General features: G+C 41.2%; 1 long non-coding RNA gene across 1 annotated transcript; it reads left to right on the plus strand.

Moving 5' to 3' along the window:
* The first annotated feature begins 2,364 nt into the window (after positions 1 to 2,364).
* Positions 2,365 to 6,552, plus strand: LOC144455142 (uncharacterized). Its single transcript, XR_013483821.1, has 2 exons — positions 2,365 to 3,460; positions 3,594 to 6,552. It is a non-coding gene; the product is annotated as an uncharacterized LOC144455142 (long non-coding RNA).
* The last annotated feature ends 623 nt before the right edge of the window (positions 6,553 to 7,175 follow it).

The raw sequence follows: 7,175 nt of genomic DNA on the forward strand, positions 1-7,175 counted from the left end.
ATTAATGCTTATTGATCTGAGAAACAAGGGCATCCTGGGAGAGAGGCTGCAGAAAACCACCTCTCTGCTTTTTGTATGAGCTACTCTGGCCCGGTAATAATCAGCTCAGCACCAAGGATTCAGGAAAAATGCTGGGGAGTGCGGGAGCACTTAAATACATTGCAGGCGTGTTGGTAACATTGGAAATCAATAATACATGGATGTTTGGCCAGAGCAGAATGAGAAATGAATGACAAACACAATGAGGAAACTCTCAGTTTAAAGCATATGGAATTCCCAAACCCAGATGACCTCTGTCTACCTTGAACCTTGGAAAAACTGAAGTTATAACACCTTACATGACATAAGAGCATCTCTGTATCAACCAACTGAGACCAGTTTCCATCAGAGGGAATGAAAATCCCCAGTGAGCCATGTCCTGCCTGTGACACACTGTTTGTTTAATCTTCCCAAGCCACAGGGTGGCAGTTATAGACATGGTTGCCCTGCCAACATTATACAGGGCATCCCAGAAGGCTTAGGAGTCTTCAGCTTAAAATGCACTAAGATATTTGGGATACCGCATATATTATTAATCCCCTGACATTGCTCTTAAGAAAAAAATGGCAAGAAATAACACAGGTGCATAGTGGAAAGAAAACTGGATTGGAATTCACGAGGCTTGGGTTCTACAGTGCTACTAACTAGGGCTGTGATTGGCCCAAGACACTCCCCCAATTGAGGTCTTAGTTTTCTTATCTGTAAAATGGGTAGATGTGGCCCTTCACTAATTTTCACATAGTTGCCCATTGTCCTATTCTCATGTCATACTTATTTGAACTTCAAATCATGACTTGATAGTCACTAAATAAGGGACAGGCAGCACGGCATTGGGGGAGAGTGAGCCAGCTGCAGAGTTAGAAAGACCTGAGTTCAGGGGGCAGCTAGGTGGTGCAGTGGATAGAACACCAGCCCTGGAGTCAGGAGGACCTGAGTTCAAATGTGACCTCAGACATGTAACTTACTAGCTGTGTGACTCAGGGCAAGTCACTTAACCCCAATTGCCTTGCCCCCCCCAAAAAAAAAGAAAAAAAAAGATCTGAGTTCAAATTCTGCCTTTGATACATACTGACTATGTGACCTTGAACAGGTCACTTAACCACTCCAAACCCCGTTTAACTCTAAGCTTTGATTGTTCAGTTGTTTTTCTGTCTTGTCCAACTCTTCATGATCCCATCTGGAGCTGTCTTGGCAAAGATACCAGACTGGTTTGCCATTTCCTTCTCTAGCTCATTTGACAGAGAAGGAAACTGAGGCAAATAGGGTGAAGTGACTTATCCGGGGTCACACAGCTAGTGTCTGAGGCTGGATTTGAACTCAGGAAGGTGAGTCTTCCTGATTCCAAACCTGGCACCCTAGCCACTGCACCAATGGAATTGCTAATCACAAAGCAGCATACATTTGTAGAGGGAGTTTCCTCACCAGAAGTTCCTTTTACCAATTAAATCATGTCTGGTTTGCCTATCCCCAATGTACACACACACACATCCCTCCCAAAATAATTACAGCATAAGTGACCATTTGATTGGGCCAAACATATATTCATTTGCAGAAGTTCCACGCTGACATTGACAGGGGTACTTTCATCAGATTGGGACCAGTTCCAAGGTTGTCCCATCTGAGAAGTCATGGCCATTGAGCGTAGAGATCGCTGTGATGTCATGGAAAGAGCCCCAGATGTTGAGTACCCAGCTAGCTCTGCCGCTAATCACCTGGGTGACCTCGGATGATCCCCTCAGCCCCTGAGACCCGCAGTCTTCTCATCCGTAAAATGAGAGTGACACTGCATAACTTCTCAAGGCCCTTCTATTTCTACAGCTAGGGTTCTCCGACCCATCCAAATCGTCGGTCTTTCTGGTTCCGCTTGATCGGTAGACCTGTCATTTCATAGGGAAGACACAGCTGCGTTCTCTGTAAAGGGAGTCTCGAGGTCTGTCTGGGCTGTGCTATTCTGTCCTGGGTCTAACACAACCCAATGGAGAGCTGACAAGAGGCAATGGATGCCCAGTCACAATAAAAGAAGTAATGAGCATCTAGATTTTTGAGCCCAGTGTCAAGCCGAAACCTAGAGAAAACAGTCAATAAAACAAAACTGACGTCGCTAATCCGGGTATGTGAGCTGCGGCTTGGCTGGCACACAGCAAGTGCTGAGGTACCCAAGGATGGGGCTGAGAACAGGGTTTATATAGGGTATATAAGGAAGAGGGAGTGGCTAGGCTGCACGTGGGAGGAGTCAGGCAGAGGGAATGGACAGCCTGCAGGTGGGAGGGGTCAGGCAGAGGAATTGGCCAGGCTGCAGATGGGAGGGGTCAGGCAGAGGGAATGGCCAGGCTGCATGTGGCAGGAGTTAGAGGTGTCTCACAGTTGCACAAAGTAAGTTGTTTTGCCTAACAAACAAAAGACTATAGAGAACGCTTGGGAATCTTGTGGAGGGCCGAGTCGTTTGGGACATTTACAGAATTAGTCAGAGGCTAGGAATCATAATGTCTAGTATGTCTCAGGCAATTCTTGGCTCTGGGAATGGGGACAAGGACAGATCCGGTCAACTGAGTTTGACACCAGTAACATCTGCCAGCTAAGGGAGGCCACTCCTCCTTTAGCCAAGCTAAAGAAATGCCTCTGAATATTAAAAAGACAGTGTTTACAGGGATCAAAAGTGAGAAAGGTGAAGGCAGCATTTAGATCTCTCCCATTGCTGAGCAGCCCCAAACTTCCTCCAAATGAAGAAATGAGACAATCAGAGAAACGATGAATTTTGAGAACACGAAGGGACTTTTAAAGGGGACGAAGCTGGGACTTAATTGGAAGAGAAGAGAAAGGCTCGAGATGAGCCTCCCTGCATTGTTTCCCGGTAGCCTCTCATCTTAACAATGTAGCTACCTTTTTATCGAAGACAAAGACACCTACTTACATCGGGTCATTTTGTGGATGCCGAGACCATCACTACACTCTGCCTTGCTGACTGACTATGAGGATGAGAGGCATCAAGTCTACCTGAGTGAAGTGCTACAGTATCCTTGTTGAGTACCTTTTCTGTTAGAGAAATACTTTCGGGAAATACAGACCCCTTTCATCATAAATTTTCATCATCACCATCTTAATCAATCACCAATCACAACTTGAGTTTAACAACCTAAAGAGTGTAGGTAGGACTGTTAGAAACCCCAGACCCAGAGAACCTCAGGCATCAGCCCGATCCTGGCTCATGACTCCTGCACTCTTTGAAAGTGAGACTCAACATCCCCATGTCTGTTTGAGGTCAGTTCTGACCGATTGGCGGAGATCTGCTGACCTGCTAGCAACTAACTTGGACGGAGACATACAGCCTCTGCTTGGGCAGAAAGAGAACTTGATCATTGAGTATCAATACAAGACAGTCTTCTAGGAAGCCCTGAGAAATCAGATCAGTGGTTTGTTCCCAGTGGGTTTAATGTTTGTGTTATCTAACAGATGATATAAACAAATGGTTGAATACCCTTGATTAATAACATTTTATTGTTAGTGTTGAAAAGTGTAAGTTTAATCATTCATGTTTCCATCACATTTTTTTGCAGGTGACTATGGATAGGGTTAAATGGAAAATTTTGGAGTTACCCGAAGAACTCATATAGTTAACATCAAAAAATCCAAGCCCTTGGGGGGAAATACAGGATGTTTCTTCTCAACTGATGTAGAGATAATGTAAGCTGGAAGAATTCATTATACCACTTCTCCTTACAACAATGCAGTATGACTAATGAAGACGTCAGATAGATAGAAACTTTTTTTCTTCCTATCTCTACAATCAACATTAATCAAAAGCTGTTTGCTTTCACCTAGGAAGGAGTCCAATATATTTTTACTGTCCTTCCCCAAGGCTACCTAAGCTCACCTTCATACTACTACATTATAATGAACAGACACCTGAAAGAGGCCTCCATTCCCAAAGACATTGATGTGCACCACTACACTGATGGCATAAGGTTGACTGATCCAGGTGAGGCCACAGTAGCGGAAGCCCTAGTATGTTAGGTTGTGATCCATAGGTAGGGAAAAGGGAACAAAATCAACCCTAAAAAATTCAAGATCCAGCCCGCTCAGGCAAGTTTGGGGAAATACACTGAGTGGGGAAAACCCGGAATATTCCAGGCACAGTCTATATAATAAGCTATGGACACCCACTTCCCAAAGGGGTATTGGACTCTTCAGATTTTAGAGAATACACATGTCTTTTGCCAATGGGTTGTGACTCTGCCAGGGACTGAGGACTGCTGTCCAAGCACTGGAACTCTGCCTCCTCTGCTGGCCTGCTGGGCACCCACCTATAAGGACCTAGCTCCTAAGGAATTCCATTTTGCCTGTTTTACCAATGGCTCCATCTATTGGGAAAAAAAAAAAGCATCAGCCACTAAAGTGGTAAGAAGAAATGACCTAAGCCCACTCCTAATACCCATCCTGGACAGCTTCACTGAAATCATCCTCAGTGCAATTGCAGATCCAGACACAATGATTGGGGACAACAGCCAATTCCCACGTGATTTTCATCTCCTCTGCCAGATCTCTATATTTTGAGAACTTGGAGATGATAAAATTTGGAATTTGGAGATCACTTATGTATATGACAGCATCTCTAAAAATGTTCTAAATTTTTTCTGCATCAATCATATGTGATATGAATGTGGGCAACAGTTCAGACTGTGATCATGGCCCAGTTCCAGTACAGTTTATTCACTGAGTTCTCAAGGATATTTTAAGGTCTTTATTTGTAGTTTGGCAATTGGCTAGTTGTCCATCTGTGACAGATATCTTGCTTGTGATGGAGAGCTCTAGCTCTCCAATCACACCTTGCTAGTTATTTGGTAGATGTTAATTTTTTGAAGCCTTCAGTGAAGTATCACAAAATATTTAAGGTGGTTTCTTTGTGTAACACTTAGATGAGAGAGCTCATACATGTCACAGTGTTACAAGGTCTATTATTCTGAATTCAATCGTTTGTATGAAACCACAATTTACCTCTTGAGTGGCTGCTAAATTTTAACTGTAACACACTCCCAAGCTCTGTAGAGACTTAAGAGTGTGTTTAATATTTCATTGCTCATTAATAAACTTGTGGCCTCTTTCTCAATAATTAATTGGTTTGAGCCCCTACTGTAGTCCACTAAATATGAATTATTCAATGATATGAACTTCTTTTCCCAATACTAATTACTTTCATTCATCTATAATTAAATAAATATTTAAATTACCAAATTGTGCACTTGCTTCAGTCATGAACAGTTCTCCATGACCCCATTTGGGGTTTTCTTGGCAGAGATACCAGAGTGATTTACCATTTCCTTCTCAAGTTCATTTTACAGATCAGGAAACTGAGGCAAACAGGGTTAAGTGACTTGCCCGAGGTCCCACAGTTAAGAAGTGTCTGGGGCTGGATTTGAACTTAGTTCTTCCTGACTCCAGGCCTAGTGCTCTATCCACTGTGCCACCTAAATTACTGAATTTATATTGAATTTATTAACCAATAAAAGCAAAAATAAACATAAAGATGCATATAACTTTTAAAATATTGGGGATGTAACCAACATTACAGTCCAAGTCTCCTCAATCCTCAATATAACAGTAATGGATTCCATTTGCCTGAAAACTCCACCTCAAATCATTTATCTCCAGATAATAATTAAAGTCTGTTAAGTATCTTCATATGTCTCCACAGAACTAATTTTTTTTCTTCCCCTTAATAATCCCAAGAAAGAGACTCAAAATTTCAAACTCTTTCTGGAATTCTCTTCATAATATTTTTTTTTATGAAGTGAGTTAAAAACAGGTCTGAGAAGTGAGAAATTTTCTTCCTAACCTTTTCAGTCTCCTTCATGGACTCCAAATCAATCACACATAAAACATGCATCTCCTCCCTGGATCCATGGCGAGAAGCCCTTCAGGTAGATATGTCTCAATTGACTTTTTAAACATAAAACATTTTTCTCAACAATTTACTCTCTTAAATGGACTGTAACAATTTGTATAACTTCTAAAGGAGAGGCTATTTTGAAACAGATTATAGTTGCAAAATGTACCCTGATCATTAAACTTGGGCTCTTTAAGTATATTCCTTCTGTAACTTACGAGCTGATCCTGATTCGTCGTCATAAATCCTTCCCTTTCCACAAAACAATTCACACAAGTCCGCCATCTTTCATACTTCTTCACTGTCATGTGCTCACTCATGGGAGGCCTTCAATTCCATTCTTGGTTCTTGGTTATTTTATAAGAGCCATCTGGAGTTAAATTACTTTCCTTTACATTCAATTAACCCAGTGGTATAAACCTCTTCTGTCTTTATCTCCAAAGGAGAATTTCTCAATGGAGACATAAAATAGTACAGTTATACTTGAGATCAGCTTTATATTGTGTCTTCTCCAATTCAAATGTAAGCTCCTTGAAGGTTAGAATTATATTATTTCCTTCTATTTGTATCTCTAAGCACCTAGCACAGTTCCTGGTACATAGAAAGTGTTTAATAAATAGCCTAGCTAGCCAGCTATGTCTGTCTCTTTACATACCTACCTACTTATCTTGTATGTGCCAATTTATGCATCGGTTGTCTCCTCCACTGTATGAATGGATCCTTTTCCTTTTTATTTGATCTCTTAGGGGTATAAGCCTAGTACTGGTACTGCTGCGTCAAAAGATATGCATAATTTAGTGATTTCAGGGACACAATTCCAATTGTTCTCCACAATAGCTAGACAGATTCACAGCTTGACAAACAGTACATCAGGGTGCCTATTTTTCTACAGGTTTAAGTATGGAGACCCAATTTGCATACTAGAAAAATGTGGTAGAATTCCTGCTTTTGCTACTTTTGCAAACAGCTTTGCCGTGTTGGAATTAATTACTCTTCGGTTGTATGATAGAATACGCTTACAAATCTAGCTGGTCTCAAGTTTTATTTTTCCTTTGGGAGATCACTTACGGTTTGATCAATTTGTTTTTATGAGAATGAGTTGTGTACATTCTCAGTTTCATGTTCTGTGAATCTAGGTATTTTATATTTTTGTAAATATGCATCTATTTTATTTGTCCTCTGTTAGCATATAGTTCAGAAAAATAATAATATCATTGATTTCTTCTTCATTTGTCCATTAAAGTACAAAATCAAA

The sequence above is a fragment of the Phascolarctos cinereus genome, unplaced genomic scaffold, assembly GCF_003287225.1.
Source record: "Phascolarctos cinereus isolate Bilbo 61053 unplaced genomic scaffold, phaCin_HiC Scaffold_9;HRSCAF=440, whole genome shotgun sequence".
Classification (NCBI taxonomy): Eukaryota; Metazoa; Chordata; class Mammalia; order Diprotodontia; family Phascolarctidae; genus Phascolarctos; species Phascolarctos cinereus.